The sequence below is a fragment of the Bos indicus genome, chromosome 9 (assembly GCF_029378745.1).
Source record: "Bos indicus isolate NIAB-ARS_2022 breed Sahiwal x Tharparkar chromosome 9, NIAB-ARS_B.indTharparkar_mat_pri_1.0, whole genome shotgun sequence".
NCBI lineage: Eukaryota > Metazoa > Chordata > Mammalia > Artiodactyla > Bovidae > Bos > Bos indicus.
In genome coordinates this window covers 18,103,510-18,124,520 of record NC_091768.1, presented here as the reverse complement: position 1 = coordinate 18,124,520, position 21,011 = coordinate 18,103,510, and positions in this window count along the sequence as shown.

The following is a 21,011-nucleotide window of genomic DNA, read 5'->3' as shown; positions in this document are numbered from 1 at the left end:
GCTGAGCACACACAGCTGTTTACAATGTTATATTAGCTTCTGCTGTACAGCAAACTGAGTCAGTTGTATATCTCCCCTCTTTTTTATATTTTACTTCCTATTTGGGTCACCACAGAGGATTGAGAAGAGTTTCCCACACACCAATCTAGTAAAGAGATCAGTAAAGTTTCCAGTAAAGGGAAATTGTGCCTAAAACAATGGTGTTCTTTTCTGGCAATTAAATGTTAATTAGGGTTCCAAGGCTATGTTTCTCAAAACAACCATTTCAACAGGTCATGGCATCTTATGAGATTCATATATTGGTGTCATAACAATGGATTCAGTATCATCTCGAACATGAACAATACATGTTGATAAGCAGACATGACTGGAAAACAGCTACATTTACATGCTTCAAATAACACTGAGACTGAAGCAGATATATATAAATAGCTGCATAGTGCTGCGAATGTTGAAGTACTCAATACAAATCATTGCATTTTGAGTGAGTTTCAATAAACAACCTCTTAAAACATGAGAATCCCAAGTTTTCAAGAAAAAAAAAACATGTGAAGAAGGAAATTCTTAACAATTTTGGTTGGGTAAGTGCAAGAAGCAAGATACAAGTCAAGCCTCTTACCACTACATATGAATGCTTCATGCTAAATCACTTCAATCATTTCCAACTCTTTGCAACCCTATGGACTATAGCCCTCCAGGCTCCTCTATCCATGAGATTCTCCAGGCAAGGAAAATGGAGTGGGTTGCATGCCCTCCTCCAAGGGATCTTTCTGACCCAGGGATCAAACCTGCACCTCTTATGTCTCTTGCATTGGCAGGTGGGTTCTTTACCGCTTGCACTTCCTTATCACTAAATATAGTGAGTAATTTTTTTTTTTTTAAGTTTAGAACCTGTTTAGAAACTATGAGGAAGTTGAGTTGGTAGACAGATAAATTATCTCTAACTTATTTTTAAACTTTACACCAAATTTTGAGTTTATATTTGTGCTTCTGGGGCAAGAGTAGGGACTCATGTATAGAAAAATTTCAAGATAATAATTTAATGCTCTCTTAGTTTTATAAATTTTAAAACAGAATATAAATATTCATAACCCTACCCACTCATACAATTAAAGCTCCCTTGTAATTATGCCTATGGATGACTTGTCCCGTTCAGTTTCTCTATCTGTAAAATGGAGATAACAATACTTACCTTCCTAATATGGGTGTTGAGATGATGAATTTCCTAACGTGCATAATGTGCTTTGAAGATGAAAAGCTTCATGTAAATGCTGAGTGTTATTATTGTGCATAAATTTATGAGGTATCACAGGTGCATGATTCCGAAGAATACATTAAAGCTGAAATTCATTGTGAATAATTCTTGAGGTTGTAAACCTGAATTAAATATAAAGGTAAAAGGCATCCTCTAAACATTAAACACAGATGGTAATGATTTTGTTCAGATTTTCCTTGTATGTAGGTTGGCTATATTTTATAATTAGACAAAAAGCTAAATAAGCATCAATTTTAAAGGTTTTTTAAATAACATTTGTTTCTTAGAAGTTAATGTGCATACACAAACCAAAAGACACAGGAAGCAAAAAACAAAGTCATTCATAATCACAGTCTATTGTTTGATCTGTCTTTCTAGGTCTCATTTGTGCATTTTCACAACTAAGTATCCGTTTTATGTAATTAAAGTCATACAGTTATGTATCATGTTATTTCACACATCGTGAATATTTACTATTCCAAAGTCTCAAAGCGATGAGTATTTTGATAACCAAGAAGACACTGCTGCTGCTGCTGCTAAGTCGCTTCAGTCATGTCTGACTCTGTGCGACCCCATAGACGGCAGCCCACCAGGCTCCCCCGTCCCTGGGATTCTCCAGGCAAGAAGACTGGAGTGGGTTGCCTTTTCCTTCTCCAATGCATGAAAGTGAAAATTGAAAGTGAAGTCACTCAGTCGTGTCTGACTCTTAGCGACCCCATGGACTGCAGCCCACCAGGCTCCTCCATCCATGGGATTTTCCAGGCAAGAGTACCGAAGTGGGGTGCCATTGCCTTCTCCAAGAAGACACTACACCACCTCAATCTGGAAGGAAAAAAAATGTACTCCTGAATTTCTTGAGCTCTTCTTTCAAAGCTGTCTCCATTCTTAAAATTCTCAACTGTAAAATTTTAATAAAAGAATGCTTCTTTTCACTAATTTTGTGACTTTGGGAATTGACTGGTACAGCATTATGACTTTACTCCAACTCATCAGAAATAAATTTTTTGCCAAAAGTCATATTCTTGATAATTATATTCTTGATCCTTATGTGTGCTCTTGGTTGCCCCAAAAAGGTATATTTTGTTTAATGTACTACTTTTGCCTCAGAGAATATAAATCCTATCAGTATGATGAAATCCCCTTGGGTTCACAATCAAAGTAACTCTTGTGTGTTTCTTGACTTTGTGCTGTAGTAATGGATTTCAAGGACAGATGAGAGATGGGTTTTTGCTTAACTGCCGACATGCGGCATTTTATTCCCAGGCAGCTATCTGCTTGGAATATGGTCTGCTTCTCCTTGGCTCCTTGGTCTCCTGAGCACACAGAGACTTGGGCTTATGCTGAATGTCAGTGTCAGGTGCCTTTCTGGTTTACTCCACCCACTCTGTGGTGGGGAAGAGACTTGCCTCTCATGCACCCAGAGACAGTCAAGCAATCTTTAGAGAAGTACGATTTGTTTTTTCTTTTAGAATGAAATAATGGATGGACCTAGAAATGATCATAGTAAGTCCAGTAAATCAGACAAAGACAAATATCATATGACACCACTTATATGTGGAATCTTAAATATGACATGAGTGAACTTATCTATGAAACAGAAACGGGCTCACAGACATAGAACACAGACTTGCAGTTGCCAAGGGGTGGGGAGTTAAGCAGGGTAAGGATTGGGAGTTTGGAAGTAGCAGATGTGAACTATTATATATGGCGTGAGTAAACAACAAGGTCCTACTGAATAGCACTGAGAACTATATTCAATATCCTGTGCTAAACTATCATGAAAAAATACGAAAAATAATGCATATATACAGTGGTAAAGAATCTGCCTGCAATGCAGGAGCTACAGGACACATGGTTTGATCCCTGAATTGGGAAGATCCCCTGGAGGAGAGCATGGCAACCCACTCCAGTATTCTTGCCTGGAGAATCCCATGGACAGAGGAGCCTGGTGGATTATAGCCCATGGGGTCACAAAAAGTCAAACATGAATGAAGCAACTTAGCACACACACATGTGCACACATATATAACTGAATCACTTTGCTGTACAGTAGAAATTAACACAGCATTATAAATCAACTGTAGTTTAATAAAATTTTTGTAAAAGATTTAGATCTTTTTAAACTTTCACTTTCAGCTGTTTTAAATGCAGGTATTTGGGGAAATGGGGTGACTGGTTTGGGACACGGTGAAGAAATGTCACACTGAAGACTCCTGCAGAGACAAGCCCCTCTCCTCATATTGCTTCACGGCTCTTCTGTAAGGAATTGTTGTCATTTATTACACAACCAATCTCTAGTCAGGAGAATGTTCAGGCCAGTGATGCATATCCCTGAGTAACAGTGAAAAATAGTGTCTTCCCTCTTTGGAGGAGCATTAATTTGTTTTAAGCCTGACGCCTGCTGGTACAGTAGACAAAGCTATTTACTGAAATAGGGCTTCTTGCCTCAAGAGCTGAGGCAAGTCTAGAAAGGATGGGATTAACTCCATGTGCACGGGAAGCATCAACTCTCTATTATAAAGTGCTTTAAATAATTCAGATGAAGGTAGCATAAAACTTACAGGCTTTCTGAGATAAGTAAAACATGGGTTTGATCAGGGTGGAGACTTAACTACCTATTTTGAAGGCTGCTTCTGGAGAAAGATCAGAGGTAGGAATTTATTCCTTTATTCATTTAACTAATTTTTTTAAAATACTTTGAGACAGTGCTATATATCAGGACTGTGACCCATGCAGGATACAAAATGAAATCCTTGCCCTTCCAAATATGTCTAGGGGAAGGAATTAAAGAATTGGAGGGGTGGATAAAGAAGTCGTGTTACTATCAACGATGCAGGTCACCCTGTGCTTCACCTAGGTTGGATCATCTTCGAGCAGATGGAGAAGAGGAGAGAGGGAGGGAAGGAATGGGAGGAAAGGATAAAAGAGGATAACTTTTTTCAAAATGCAAAAACAAAACAAAAACAAAATAATTTGACTCCTAGAAATTCAAGACAGATGCTAGAGAACCTCAAGTATCCACATCTATAGGCTTTTGATTTTCTGTCTGGGGGGCTCCTGAGCTGCTGCTGTGTCCTCATTCACAGCTCTGATGAGTCCAATAAGTTGATGAGAATCTATTAAATAATTCAAAGAGAAACTCTGAGACAGATCTAATTGTGCCATATGGCTTGTGGGATTTTAGTTACCTGACCAAAGGAAAAACCCAGGCCCTCAGCAGTGAAAGCAGAGTCCTAACCACTGGGCAATCAGGGAATTTCCCAGAGAGATCTAATTTTGAAACAGGTATTATTATAGACCATTTGATTTGCAAACCAAGATGCTTTTTTTTTTTTAAAAATATATATAGACATTTCATTTACATTGAGGAAATGGAAACAAATTTAAATGAATCATATCTATTTTCTCTATCCTAATGGGATAAATGGTATCCTTGGTAGTATTCAAAAATATCAAAAATGAGTAGATAAAACATGTGTTGTTATCAAGTACCTACCAATGAGACAATCTGTTTGGAAGAAAATATATTTATCAGAGATTATGTAATTTTGGGTTTCTTATGTGTTTTTTTTTCTTCTAAAAAAAGGAAGCTTGGAAAGGCTGCTGCTGCTGCTGCTAAGTCGCTTCAGTCGTGTCCAACTCTGTGCGACCCCATAGACGGCAGCCCACCAGGCTCCTCCGTCCCTGGGATTCTCCAGGCAAGAAGACTGGAGTGTGTTGCCATTTCCTTCTCCAATGCATGAAAGTGAAAAGTGAAAGTGAAGTTGCTCAGTCGTGTCCGATCCTTAGCGACGCCATGGACTGCAGCCCACCAGGCTCCTCCGTCCATGGGATTTTCCAGGCAAGAGTACTGGAGTGGGAAGGAAAGGGCCATAAATATCTGTTATGTGCCTCAGTTCAGTTCAGTTCAGTTGCTCAGTTGTGTCTCACTCTGCGACCCCATGAATCGTAGCACGCCAGGCCTCCCTGTCCATCACCAACTCCCGGAGTTCACTCAGACTCACGTCCATCGAGTCAGTGATGCCATCCAGCCATCTCATCCTCTGTCATCCCCTTCTCCTACTGCCCCCAATCCCTCCCAGCATCAGAGTCTTTTCCAATGAGTCAACTCTTCACATGAGGTGGCCAAAGTACTGGAGTTTCAGCTTTAGCATCATTCCTTCCAAAGAAATCCCAGGGCTGATCTCCTTCAGAATGGACTGGTTGGATCTCCTTGCAGTCCAAGGGACTCTCAAGAGTCTTCTCCAACACCACAGTTCAAAAGCATCAATTCTTCGGCACTCAGCTTTCTTCACAGTCCAAATCTTACATCCATACATGACTACTGGAAAAACCATAGCCTTGACTAGATGGACCTTTGTTGGTAAAGTAATGTCTCTGCTTTTCAATATGCTATCTAGGTTGGTCATAACTTTCCTTCCAAGGAGTAAGCGTCTTTTAATTTCATGGCTGCAGTCACCATCTGCAGTGATTTTGGAGCCCAAAAGAATAAAGTCTGACACTGTTTCCACTGTTTCCCCATTTATTTCCCATGCAGTGAGGGGACCAGATACCATGATCTTAGTTTTCTGAACGTTGAGCTTGAGCTTTAAGCCAACTTTTTCACTCCCCACTTTCACTTTCATCAAGAGGCTTTTAGTTCCTCTTCACTTTCTGCCATAAGGGTGGTGCCTACTTTGCTTTAAAACTCTTAACTACCTAGATCTTGAATGAAAAGTTCATTAGGAGCTTCTCATCATTACATTGCCTACATCAACTTCTCTCCCACCCAGGAGGTCTGGGATCCACAAGCCAACCCTCCCTCTGTCTTCTCCTACTTTATTCATGCTCCTAGGACACCCTTACCCCCTCACTCTATCACACAGCATAGGGTGAAAAGCTTTTAAAAAAATATAACACCTGGGGTGTTCCCTGGCGATCCAACGGCTAAGACTCTGAACTTCTAATGCAAGGCGCCTGGGTGCAATTCCTGGTCAGGGAACTAGGTCCCACGTGCTTCAGCTAAGAGTTTCCATGCTGAAACTAAAAAAAGAAAGTTTCTGTATGTCACAAGGAAGATCAAAGATCCCTCATGCTACAACCAAGACCCAACACAGCAGGAACTGGTGTATTTTTCTTTTCTTTTTAAAAATTTAATTTATTTAAATTGGAGGCTAATTATTTTACATTATTGTGGTTTTTGCCACACATGAATCAGCCATGAGTGTACATGTTTCTCCCCATCCTGAACCCCCTCCCACCTCCCTCCTCATCCCATTCCTCAGGGTTGTCCCAGAGCACCAGCTTTGAGTGCCCTGCTTCATGTTTTGAACTTGCACTGGTGGTCTATCTTACATATTTCAGTGCTATTCTCTCATATTTTTCCACCCTTGCCTTCTCCCACATAGTCCAGAAGTCTGTTATTTACATCTGTGTCTCTTTTGCTGTCTTGCATACAGCGTCATCATTATTGTCTTTCTAAATCCCATGTATATGCATTAATATACTGCTTTGGTGTTTCTCTTTCTGACTTACTTCACTCTGTATAATAGACTCCAGTTTCATCCACCTCATGAGACCTGACTCAAATGTGTTCTTTTTATAGCTGAGTAATATTCCGTTGTGTATATGTACCACAACTTGCTTATGATCTGCTGTTGGACATCTAGGTTGCTTCCATGTCCTAGCTGTTGTAAACAGTGCTGCAATGAACACTGGGGTAAATGTGTCTCTTGCAAGGCTGGTTTCCTCAGTGTGCATGCCCAGCAGTACGATTGCTGGGTTGTGTGGCAGTTCTATTTCGTTTTTTAAGGAATCTCCACACTCTTCTCCATAGTGGCTGTGCTAGTTTTCATTCCAGCCAACAGTGTAAGAAAGTTTCCTTTTCTCCACACCCTCTCCAGCATTGACTATTTGTAGGCTTTTTGATGACAGCCATTCTGACTGGCGTGAGATGGTACCTCATTGTGGTTTTGATTTGCATTTCTCTGATAATGAGCGATATTGAACATCTTTTCATGTGTTTGTTAGCCATCTATATGTCTTCTCTGGAGAAATGTCTGTTTAGTTCTTTGGCCCATTTTTGGATTGAGTCATTTAATTTTCTGGTATCAAGCTGCATGAGCTGCTTGTATATATGGGAGATTAATTCTATGTCAATTGTTTCATTTGCTATTATTTTCTCCGATTCTGATGGCTGCCTTTTCACCTTGCTTATAGTTTCCTTCATTGTGCAAAAGATTTTAAGTTTAATAGGTCCTCCCATTTTTTAATTTTTGTTTTATTTCCATTACTCTGGGAGGTGAGTCATAGAGGATCTTGCTGTACTTTATGTTCAGAGAGTGTTCTGCCTATGTTTTCCTCTAAGAGTTTTATAGTTTCTGGTCTTACATTTAGCTTTTTAATCCATTTTGAGTTTATTTTTGTGTATGGTATTAGAAAGTGTTCTAGTTTCATTCTTTTACAGGTGGTTGACTAGTTTTCCCAGCATCACTTGTTAAAGAGATTGTCTTTTCTCCATTGTATATTTTTGCCTCCTTTGTCAAAGATAAGGTGTCCATATGTGTGTGGATTTATCTCTGGGCTTTCTATTTGGTTCCATTGATCTATATTTCTGTTTTTGTGCCACTACCATACTGTCTTGATGACTGTGGTTTTGTAGTATAGTCTGAAGTTAAGCAGGTTGATTCTTCCAGTCCCATTCTTTTTTCTCAAGATTGCTTTGGCTGTTTGAGGTTTATTTTGTGTTTCCATACAAATTGTGAAATTATTTGTTCTAGTTCTGTGAAAAATAACTTGATAGGGATTGTATTGAATCTATAGATATCTTTGGGTAATATACCCATTTTCACTATATTGATTCTTCTAATCCACGAACATGGTACATTTCTCCATCTGATTGTGGCATCTTTGATTTCTTTCATTAGTGGTGTATTTTTCATTTCCAGTTGATTCTAAGATACAGCCAGTGTTGAAGACCACTGCCCTGGAAAAGAATCTGAAAAAAATAGATATATGTATATGTGTAACAGAATCGCTTGAAACTAACACAACAGTGTAAATCAACTATACTTCAATATACAATAAAAATTGAAACAACACTTCCCTAAACCCTCTACTGCTCCTTTGGAACTCATAGTCTGTTATACAAAATCTCCTATGTACTAATCTACTTCTTTCAAAGTTTTCCTCTTCCTGCTGTCGCAGAAACCAGGCTACTTCTTGAGGGTACTCTTTCCTTTGCAGTCTTCGCCTCTCTCCTTAGACTCCAGCACCTTCTCCCTTTACCACAGTCAGATGATGACCTTGACTAGATTATGTCTCTGCTTAAAGAAGAAGAACAACCAGAGAGAAATTCCTCATTTTCCCATCACACATCTTTCTCTCTCATTTCTGTGCCTGTCAGTGTCTTCCCTACTGATAGGATGATGAACTTGGACATGTTGGCATAAGTGGCCAGTCCTTCCATTACTTCACTAGCCTCTCACCTACTCAAGGACTTTGATGCTGAATTTAACTCCTCTGTCTCCTCTGTCACTAAAATTTACCTCTCTGTTAGATTTGCATCAGGTGGGGTTGATATTCAAATAATCTCAATGTCAAGCATTAGCACTGATTAATTATTATAGAGGTGACTGAAACCACCTGTGACCGAGGTGAATATCATCTGTCTTACTCATCATAAAATCAGCATCTCTCAATATCACCTTAATAAACACCTTCCCTTGATCATACAGACCCAGACTCCTCCTCAGATCCTCTTTATGCTGTCTCCTACATGAGAACAAATTCCATTCATAAGTTTAATTTCTTTGTAAGTCCAACAAAGTTAGCCTAGGTACCCAACTAACACAATTGTCTATATAGTACTGTACTGTAATGGGTTTATAATACTTTTCACATAAATAATACATAAAAAACAAACACAGAAATTAAAGAGAACATTTTAATTTTAAAGTACAGTAGCTTGGAAAGTACAGTAGTGTAGTACCACAGCTGGCATACAGGGGCTGCATCCAGTGAACAGGCAAGAAGAGTTACTGACTAGAGGAGGGAGAAGGGGTGGGAGATGGCAGAGCTGAAGGATCATCAGCAATAGGAGATGGAGGGCAAGTTGCAGTTTCACTCATGCCTGACACTGATGGCACAGGTTCTGGTTCCTTGGTGGATTCAGTTCTATCTACCCTCTTGAGAAAATGATTCAGTGATTTTTTCTTAAATTTTATTTTTAAACTTTACAATATTGTATTGGTTTTGCCAAATATCAAAATGAATCTGCCACAGGTATACATGTGTTCCCCATCCTGAACCCTCCTCCCTCCTCCCTCCCCACACCATCCCTCTGGGTCGTCCCAGTGCACCAGCCCCAAGCATCCAGTATCGTGCATCAAACCTGGACTGGCGACTCGTTTCATACATGATATTATACATGCTTCAATGTCATTCTCCCAAATCTTCCCACCCTCTCCCTCTCCCACAGAGTCCATAAGACTGTTTTATACATCAGTATCTCTTTTGCTGTCTCATATACAGGGTTATTGTTACCATCATTCTAAATTCCATATATATGTGTTAGTATACTGTATTGGTGTTTTTCTTTCTGGCTTACTTCACTCTGTATAATAGGCTCCAGTTTCATCCACCTCATTAGAACTGATTCAAATGTATTCTTTTTAATGGCTGAGTAATACTCCATTGTGTATATGTACCAAAGCTTTCTTATCCATTCATCTGCTGATGGACATCTAGGTTGCTTCCATGTCCTGGCTATTATAAACAGTGCTGCGATGAACATTGGGGTACACGTGTCTCTTTCCCTTCTGGTTTCCTCAGTGTGTATGCCCAGCACAGGGGTTGCTGGGTCATAAGGCAGTTCTATTTCCAGTTTTTTAAGGAATCTCCACACTGTTCTCCATAGTGGTTGTACTAGTTTGCATTCCCACCAACAGTGTAAGAGGGTTACCTTTTCTCCACACCCTCTCCAGCATTTATTGCTTGTAGACTTTTGGATTGCAGTCATTCTGACTGGTGTGAAATGGTACCTCATAGTGGTTTTGATTTGCATTTCTCTGATAATGAGTGATGTTGAGCATCTTTTCATGTGTTTGTTAGCCATCTGTATGTCTTCTTTGGAGAAATGTCTATTTAGTTCTTTGGCCCATTTTTTGATTGGGTCGTTTATTTTTCTGGAATTGAGCTGTAGGAGTTGCTTGTATATTTTTGAGATTAGTTGTTTGTCAGTTGCTTCATTTGCTATTATTTTCTCCCATTCTGAAGGCTGTCTTTTCACCTTGCTAATAGTTTCCTTTGTTGTGCAGAAGCTTTCAAGTTTAATTAAAAAACAAAGTCCCATTTGTTTATTTTTGCTTTTATTTCCAATATTCTGGGAGGTGGGTCATAGAGGATCCTGCTGTGATGTATGTCAGAGAGTGTTTTGCCTATGTTCTCCTCTAGGAGTTTTATAGTTTCTGGTCTTACGTTGAGATCTTTAATCCGTTTTGAGTTTATTTTTGTGAATGGTGTTAGAATGTTTGAGTTGCAGCTCTCTTTTTCTTGTCTTAGATAACAAGGTGGCAGTAGCCTGCATAGTGAATGGCTGCTGCAGCCTTTGTGTATCAGTCTACATTTGGGTCCTGTGGCTCAAAAATTAAGACTGCCTCCTCAAACACAGAAAATTCCCCTGCAATTCCCTGCAATGTGAATCTCTTCAGTTCTTCTGTTACTTCTTCCTTTTTTCCCTCTTTGTCCTTTCTCTGGGCTTCTAATTCCATCAGATCATCATTAGTAACCTCCATGTTCACATCTTTGAAAGTTCTCAACTTGAAGGTTACTATGTAGGAGACCTACGATGCAGGGGACTTACTTCTCATGTTGTTCCTTTACCTACTGTCTCTTCATCCTACAGACTGTGGCACGTCCTACAACCAGGTATCACCTCACTACTTCAGTAAATTACCTCTTATTAAAGGTCACAGTGTTCTCCACACTGCTCATGGGGCTCAGTTCTTGACCTCTCATCTTACTACCTCAGCAGCACTCCATATTATGCTCTGTTCCTTGAAAAATGTACACAGTGAAAGTAAGATGAGATGGACATTTTTGCATGTATGTAACATTTCAGTTGATGTGTCATACTCATTGTTCTAAAATAATGATGAACATGACTGGTTCAGAGCTTTAAAGAAAATGTTTGTAAAACCTGCAAAGAATGTCGAATTATAAAATAATGCTTTTTTATGAAATCGTGTTAGTTAAGGCTCAACTATTTGATTTCCATACTGAGGCAAATAAAATACATACAAAAAGATGAGTTGAGGGTGGAGAGTGTGTAAAATGACTAGAAAATTTCTCATCCTCATGTTTGGAGAGCCATGAAATGTCTGATTGTCTAGAAGGATAGAAATAAAAAATTGTTTGTCTTAAGTAAGACAAAACATAAAACTATACAAAAGAGATCTTCATGACCCAGATAATCATGAGGTGTGATCACTCAACTAGAACCAGACATCCTGGAATGTGAGGTCAAGTGACCCTCAGGAAGCATCACTAAAAACAAAGCTAATGGAGGTGATGGAATTCCAGTTGAGCTACTTCAAATCCTAAAAGATGATGCTGTGAAAGTGCTGCACTCAATATGCCAGTAAATTTGGTAAACTCAGCAGTAGCCACAGGACTGGAAAAGGTCAGTTTTCATTTCAATCCCAAAGAAAGGCAATGCCAAAGAATGCTCAAACTACCACACAATTGCACTCATCTCACATGCTAGCAAAATAATGCTCAAAATTCTCCAAGCCAGGCTTCAACAGTATGTGAACCATGAACTTCCAGATGTTCAAGCTGGTTTTAGAAATGGTAGAGGAACCAGAGATCAAATAGCCAACATCCACTGGATAATCAAAAAAGCAAGAGAGTTTGAGAAAAACATCTACTTCTACTTTATTGACTATGCCAAAGCCTTTGACTGTGTGGATCACAATAAACTGTGGACAATTTTTCAAGAGATGAGAATACCAGACCACCTTATCTGCCTCCTGAGAAATTTGTATGCAGGTCAGGAAGCAACAGTTAGAACTGGACATGGAACAACAGACTGGTTCCTACTGGTTTCATAGGAAAAGGAGTATGTCAAGGCTGTATATTGTCACCCTGCTTATTTAACTTATATGCAAAGTACATCATGAGAAACACTGGGCTGGATGAAGCACAAGCTGGAATCAAGATTGAGGGAGAAATATCAATAACCTCAGATACGCAGATGACACCACCCTTATGGTAGAAAGCAAAGAACTAAAGAGCCTCTTGATGAAGGTGAAAGAGGAGAGTGAAAAAGTTGGCTAAAAACTCAACATTCAGAAAACTAAGATCATGGGCTCTGGTCCCATCACTTCATGGCAAATAGATGGGGAAACAATGGACACAGTGACAGACTTTATTTTTTGGGGCTCCAAAATCCATGCAGATGGTGATTGCAGCCATGAAATTAAAAGATGTTTATTCCTTGGAAGAAAAGCTATGACCAACCTAGACAGCACATAAAAAAGCAGAGACATTGTTTTGCAACAAAGATCTGTCTAGTCGAGACTATGGTTTTTTCAGTGGTCATGTATGGATGTGAGAGTTGGACTGTGAAGAAAGCTGAGTGCCAAAGAATTGATGCTTTTGAACTGCGGTGTTGGAGAAGACTCTTGAGAGTCCCTTGGACAGCAAGGAGATCCAACCAGTCCATCCTAAAGGAAATCAGTCCTGAATATTCATTGGAAAGACTGATGCTGAAGCTGAAACTCCAAAACTTTGATCACCTGATAAGAAGAACTGACTCATTGGAAAAGACCTTGATTCTGGGAAAGATTGAAGGCAGGAGGAGAAGCAGACGACAGAGGATGAGATGGTTGGATGGCGTCACCAACTCGATGGACATGAATTTGAGTAGGCCCCTGGAGTTGGTGATGGATGGGGAAGACTGCCATGCTGCAGTCCATGGGGTTGCAAAGAGTCAGACGGGACTGAGCCACTGAACTGAACTGAACTGAAGACAAAACAAGAAATGAGTCTTCCATAATTCAACTTGGGACAGACATATTATCTTTTTTTCTTTAAAGGTAAGTAGTTTGACATTCTAAACATTAGGGCCAGAATACATGGAATTATTATGGGTTTGCTGAAAGAATAGATTTTAGAAAACCTGTGCCTTGAAAAGGCTGAAAGAAATCAGGAAACCAAAATTATTAACTATAATAAACACTAAAGTTATTTTTGCAATGGCACCTCTAGTTAGTCCCTATTGCTGCAAATCTAGCCAGGCAAGCTGTGCCCAGTCATCATATTTAAAGTTTCTACCATGGCTGAAATGGAGATAAGCTCAACTCTGGGAGACTTATGTAACCCAGATACGACTGGCCCTACTAGGCATCTTCTCTTCTCTCTACTCCCATCTGAAAGGTGGCTTTACACTTCAAAACAGATCTAAAATCAGATTCAATTTGATATGCATTTAAAAGAGGCAGCTATTTTCCTTAAAGTTCTATAAGGATGTGAGGAATGTCTCTTTATCTCCCACAGCAGAGCTTAATAAAATATTTTTAAAGTTTCTGTTGTTTCCCAGAAAGAGGCTTTCCCTTGCCAGTCGCTCATTTCTTCTCTATCTCTTCTCTAAAGATTTTGGATGCTCTTTGCTGGTTCTGCTCTCTCCCTCAACTTCGAGAACCCATGCCCAGTGACAACCAAACAGTGCTGTCTGCCGCCTAAATATGCCTCAGCCTTTCCAGTCTTTGTTGCCTCCTCAGAGGGCTCTTCAAGGTTCCAAAATGACAATCCACTTATCCTATAACATTATACCAGCTTAACAGTTTATGTTGCTAACTTTTTAAATGCTTAATAAGAAACTGGGCTTACTTCAACCAAAAGTCTCAAAAAATTAACATAAACTTTTGTTTTTAGAGTTGCTATGAAGGGCCTCAGCACCAGAGGTGTGGAATGAGTTTGTGTTGAACAAATTTGTGTAGAACCCTGCCCATGGATCACAATCTGGAGTTTGCTGCTGCTGCTGCTAAGTTGCTTCAGTTGTGTCCAACTCTGTGCGACCCCATAGACGGCAGCCCACCAGGCTCCCCCGTCCCTGGGATTCTCCAGGCAAGAATTCTGGAGTGGGTTGCCATTTCCTCCTCCAATGCATGAAAGTGAAAAGTGAAAGTGAAGTAGCTCAGTCGTGTCTGACTCTTTGCGACCCCATGGACTGCAGCCCACCAGGCTCCTCCGTCCATGGGATTTTCCAGGCAAGAGTACTACCACCCTTTAATTACAATACGCAGATTTTACATTTGAGTTTTCATCAAATTTCCCTCTTCAAATTTCCCTCATCAAATTTCCAAACAGTGTGGAATGTTTCTAAAATGTGTTCTCATCTCAGTCTTCTGAACATGTCTTCTTCTTTAAGGCTAGTCAACAAATGTGTGTTCATGATGAAGTCATAGCATGAAGCTGACAGGCTACAAAGAACTGGGCAGCAGTACCTCTGACCTTGACAGACAGACACTGTGATCGAAGTCTGAAGGTCAAATGTGTCCATGACACATTCAGGCGTTTGGGGGTTTCTGGAACCATTTATGGAAGGGCCATAGAAGAGTGTTGAGACAGGAGTTAGAAATATATGCCTAGCTCCAAATAAAGACTTCATAATCCAAATACAGGAGCAATTTTAAACAAAGAGCCCTCTGTCTGTCGCTTAGGTTTTTTCTTCTTCCAGAATTACCCTTACCTGGAGAATGCTCACATGTGTACATAAACACATATACAAGTAAATATACTCTTTTTCTTTACCAAAGAATTCTGGTCTGAGTCCTGGGTAAAACCATGTTGCAAGTAAGAGTAGAAAGAGTTATTTTTTACTAAAAAGACGATCAGGGTGCAAAATGTAATTTTGAAAGGAGTTGAAAGGTAAGCTTCCCATTTTTCTGAGGAATGAAAAATTAATTGCTTGAGAATCTAGAGGGCTCCTAAGAACAAGGCAACCATTTGGTAGCTGAAGGCCTCGGGGTATCACAACAGAGCTTTCTAGAGTGGTGGCAAAGGGCCAGGTGGAAAGGAAACATCAACAAGCACAGCGTTACCTGGAAAAGTACATGAGACGCAATGGAGTTGATGGAATCGGTATGCTTCTCCAGGCCCTGGAAATGTAGCAAGGCATTCGTGGACTTTGGTCCTGTGCTAGGTGCTCGGATACAGCACTAGAGAATCAAGGTCCCTGGCCCTCGCTCTCCAAGAGACAGGATCAAGTGAAGAAGATGAGGATCAAGCAAACAATTACACAAATGCTCACTTAACTCTAATTTCAATAAATGCTCGGGAGAAGTACAAGGGCTAGATATACAATGGACGACACTAATCCAGTTTGGAGAGCCAGCTGTAGGGCCCTTAATGCGAGACATGTCTCCAAGGAGACCAGAGCTAGACAATACCAAACCACCAGACACTATATTGGTATATAAGAGGATCTGACTGTGAGTACATGTGATATTCACACAATGAATTGAGGGCTTGGTCTTTCAGTAATAGGAAAAGGAAAAGGCCACTTTGCCTTGCAGGCATGTTCAGTTGTCAGTGGTATCTGACTCTTTGTGACCCCGTGTACTGGAAACCCCCAGGCTCCTCTGTCAATGGAATTTTCCAAGTAAGAATACTGGAGTGGAGTATGAATACATTTCCTACTTCAGGGGGTCTTCCCAAACTAGAGATTGAACCCAGGTTCTCTTGTGTCTCCTGCATTGGCTGGTGGATTCTTTACCACTGCACCACATAAAGGAAAAGGCAGTGAAATATAATTATCACTGAACCAGTAATTTTGGGAGAAGGCAATGGCACCCCACTCCAGTACTGTTGCCTGGAAAATCCCATGGATGGAGGAGCCTGGTAGGCTGCAGTCCGTGGGGTTGCTAAGAGTCAGACACGACTGAGCGACTTCACTTTCACTTTCCACTTTCAAGCATTGGAGAAGGAAATGGCAACCCACTCCAGTGTTCTTGCCTGAAGAATCCCATGGACAGAGAAGCCTGGTAGGCTGCAGTCCATGGGGTCGCACAGAGTCGGACACGACTGAAGCGACTTAGCAGTAGCAGTAGCAGTCAGAGGGTCTGACACTGTTCATGCTTATCGCTATAAGCTGTTCCTATTTGTAACTATGTGTCTTTAGCTGTAAACATGAAAGGGATTGTTGGGATTCAGTAATGGGAAATAACTAGATACAAAATCCTGATCTTAACAAGTAAAAAGTATAGACTGTCTGTGTGTCTTAAAACAAGCTTAGTAAGTTACATTACAGTGGATATGTTCTAACTTTTCATACATTCTTGAGTAGACCCTCAGTTTTCTGAAATTATAATTAGTAAATGTAAACCAATAATTCACATCCTATGATCATTCTCATCTATATTGTATTGTTCTCATAAACATGAAGTGTTAGAGAAAAAAATGACTTTTGAAACCCAGTTGAACCTTATATTTTGTTGGGAATAGAAGCCCAGAGAGTTATGTGATTCAACAGTATCTCGAGGGCAGTTCAGACTCTGCATGAGCCTTGCCTGCCAGGCTTTCAGTCTGCATGGTTCCATTCCAGATCCTATTAGCTTTTTTCCTTACTCTCTATTTTGTTCATTAGCATGATCTGGGGAGCTGTATTTTAACTTTCTTGCCTCACTATTCCCTTTTATCCTCATTCTTTTCTCAATTTTTTTAATGATTATTTTGCCTCTCTTTTTTCACCTTACAATCTTTCTGATTTTATCATTTCATATTTACTTATCATGATATGAACAAGAAAGAATGCAGTTGCAGAAGAACAGTTAGGAATGAATTATTTATTAGATGTTAATAGTGAGACACAGCATAAGAGGAGAACTTGAGAAAAGTGAGAAAACACAGAAAATGAGAAAGTCCTGACCTTTGATCATGTGAAGATCCTGCAGCAGGAAAGCACACTCCTATTCTTGTATTATAATCAAAATCCTGTCTTTTGCTCTACTAAAAATGTGAGTAAGAAATGAAATTTCATTCAAAATGCAAAACTTTATTTTTATTAATCATGTATATTAAAGTACATGTAAAAATCCCCAAATTCCAACTGTTTCATATATTCTTTCAAAAAGTTGTATTTCTCCTTTTGAAAATATATATTTATTTATCATTTATTTATTGATTGTTTCACGTCTTCACTGCAACACATGGGATCTTCATTTGTGTCATGTGAGGTCTTTCACTGTGGCATAAGGACTCTCTAGTTGTGGCAGGCGGGCTCAGTAGATTCAGGGCTTGGGCTTAGCTGCTCCACAGCATGTCTGATCTTAGTTCCTTGACCAGGGATTGAATTAACCTTCCCTACATTGTAAAGTGGATTCTTAACCACTGGACCACCAGAGAAGTCCCTGTATTTCTTAATATACAAAATTATTTATTTCTGTTAAGTGGAAAAAAATTCATTCTTAATGAATAAACATTAAACTTTAAAATTATTTAAATGAATATAAATTTTAATTAAAATTTTTGTTCAATATTTTAGTAAAATAAAAATATTTCCAATTGAAGTGTTCAATGTCCATTGAGCTGTAAGACAAAAATCATTGTCAAGATACATGTGCTGTCTAGAACTACATTTACACAAATCTAAGAGAATCATAATTCTTGAAGAATATTCCCCAGGTGCCATTTCCAGTGTTGCAAATACCATGCTCATTTGCCAGGACCTGCATAACTACACTTTGGAACAGAAAGAGAAACAAGAAAATTAGTTTTCCCATAGCTGGGGCATGAAACATTATAATGCAAGAAACTGCTGAATTTCTGCTGAGTTATGTTCTTTCCCTCTGACCTAGACACTCTGCTGTTAAATCCTCCTAGCATTCTGAAATAGTACAACTTACAAATATTAATGTTGAGCTTCCCTAGTGGCTCAGTTGGTGAAGAATCTGCCTGCTGTGCAGGAGACCCAAGGCTGATCTCTGGGCCGGGAAGATCCCCTGGAGAAGGAAATGGCAACCCGCTCCAGTACTCTTGCCTGGAGAATTCCATGGACAGAGGAGCCAGGCAAGCTACAGTCCATGGGACCACAAAGAGTTGGACACGACTATGCAACCAACTTTCACTTTCACAAACATTCATGATATTTGAGAAACATCATGTTTTATTTTGAGGACAGAGAGCAAGAGTACAGAGAAATGTTTTCTTAAAGTCTGAACAGTGTTAAGCAGAAGAGTGAGCATTTAGAATCTCAGGTACAAGGTGCCACATTAAGTGCAGAAGACTGCATACCACAAGTGTATATATGTTCTTTAATTGTGTGTGTTTGTGTGTGTCTATCTGTGGGGTTCCCTAGAGCACAGGATTCAGAGCAAGGGATCCTTTCATTTTAGTCATAGTGTAGTACTGCTGACAGTCTATTTTCTCAAAATGAATATTAACCACAAATACTGGTTGAATTTATCTAGTGGAAATATGTTTATAAACTATAATTAGTAGCATTAAGTATAACATTTGAAAATGTCAACAAAGATACATGTTGGAAAATAATTCACTATAGAATCATCTACATATATAAACAAATATATATCGGTTAAATATGCACAAATTTTATTAATTAGGATTAGGTTTGGCTGAAAGTAAAAGAAAATCCCACAAAACAGAATCTTAAATAAAATGAAGATAATTTATTTCTCTAGCTTCCATGGTCGGACATGACCAAGCGACTTCACTTCACTTTTCACTTTCATGCATTGGAGAAGGAAATGGCAACCCACTCCAGTGATCTTGTCTGGAGAATCCCAGCAATGGGGGAGCCTGGTAGGCTGCTGTCTCTGGGGTCGCACAGAGTTGGACATGACTGAAATGACTTAGTAGCAGCAGCAGCAGTTTCCATAGTGGCTCAGTGGTAAAGAATCTGCCTGCCTGCCAATGCAGGAGATGCAGGTTTGATCCCTGGGTTGGGAAGATCCCCTGGGAAGGAAATGGCAACCCACTCCAGTATTCTTGCCTGGGAAATCTCATGGACAGAGGAGCCTGGAGGGCTACACAGTCCATGGGATCACAAAAGAGTTGGACAGAATTTAGTGAATAAACAACAATAACAGTTTATTTTTCATACAAACAAAATCCAGAGCTGATTTGGTAGCTGTGCTCCATGAAGTCTCCAGAACTCAGGCTTCTCTCAGCTCACCTCCCTGCCATCATCATGTGTGGCCTTGACTCTACTTTCTAAGAAGGTAGTATCCATAAACTAAGGAACAGATGAAGGGAACTCTGAAAAGTGGGCAAAAGCAGGACACCAATGGTATCTTAAGGACATTTTCCAATAGCTGCCACGTGACATGTCTTCTTAAATCTCATTGGCCAGAATCAGAATCACATGATCACATCTAATGGCAAGAAAAAGTTTATTCTGGACAGCAAGAATCTCTTCTGGTGTAGAAGGAAACGCAAATACTAGGCAATGATAATCACTTTTGCCACATTTATTTTACATATGTCAGTTATTGATACCCTATAACTCATAATACTACAGAATAGTTTGCATCCATGATTCTTGTCCTCTGAGATATTTATCAAACCCTTTGCCAAAAATATCTGAAATCTCAGCATCACATACTTTCTATTCCACCTTTATCATGTTCACTCCACTTTGTGTGGTAATTTAACTCCACGTCCAGGCCAGTTTATCCTGGAATAGCCTGTTTCATTATGTAGCACTGACTAATATACTAATTGTAAAGAATGTTCCAAGAATACTGGAGTGGGTTGCCATTTCCTTCTCCAAATTTATTACTTACTCATAGTTAATGGTGTAAAAGATACCCTATTGTTGTGCAGTTGTGTTAAGTTCACTCTTTAAATATCCCAATGGCCTTTTGACCCTTTTGTTGCATTTTATGAAAGTATTAAAACTTTGGAAGTATGACACCGTGATACCTTCTGCAAACAACACACCTGCAAACACCTTCTGGCATTGTGGTGGCAGAGGTTTCAGTATGCAGCCTGACTTGAGGGCGTAAAATATGTCTGGTTTGATTATTGCCCAAAAGGTCTTACCATACTCGATGCTCTTCACTCTGAATTTACTTTTCTACATCATTAATAAGTGTCTCCATCCTCAACAAGTACAGCTATAAAATTAGGCTTAAAATTGTTGTTGTTTGATTCTGTTTTTTTTTTAAATACTTTCCTTAACACATTATATGTGTTTATGTGTTTATTTCATTACTTTGGTTACTGCTGATGGACTTTATGTCTCTTTTTCCAGATTCTAAACCTGATATAAGGAAAGTATGTAACTAACACAGTCCTTGGAAGATAGGAGCTTGATAAAACTTGTTCAATTTATTAATTAATGATTTGTACTGCATGTGCATTAATAACAAATATGTTCCATTTGAAAGAAGAAAAGCTTTCCTTTCAAAATCTGTATCCATTTTTTTTTTTAATCAGGAAGACTCAAACAAGACAAGGGGACTGAAATGCTATAACCGTTAACTGTGCATGCTGCCTGCTAAGTTGCTTCAATTCTGTCCAGCTCTTTGCATCCCTATGGACTGTAGCCTGCCAGGCTCCTCTGTCAATGGGTAGTCTCCAGGCAAGAGTACTGGAGTGGATTGCCACGCCTTCCTCCAGGGGATCTTTCTGACCAAGGGATCGATCCCACATCTCTTACGACTCCTGCATTGGCTGTTCTTTACCACTAGCACCACCTGGGGAGCCCAACCAATAACTATACTTGTATATGATAATCAATCATCTCTTTACT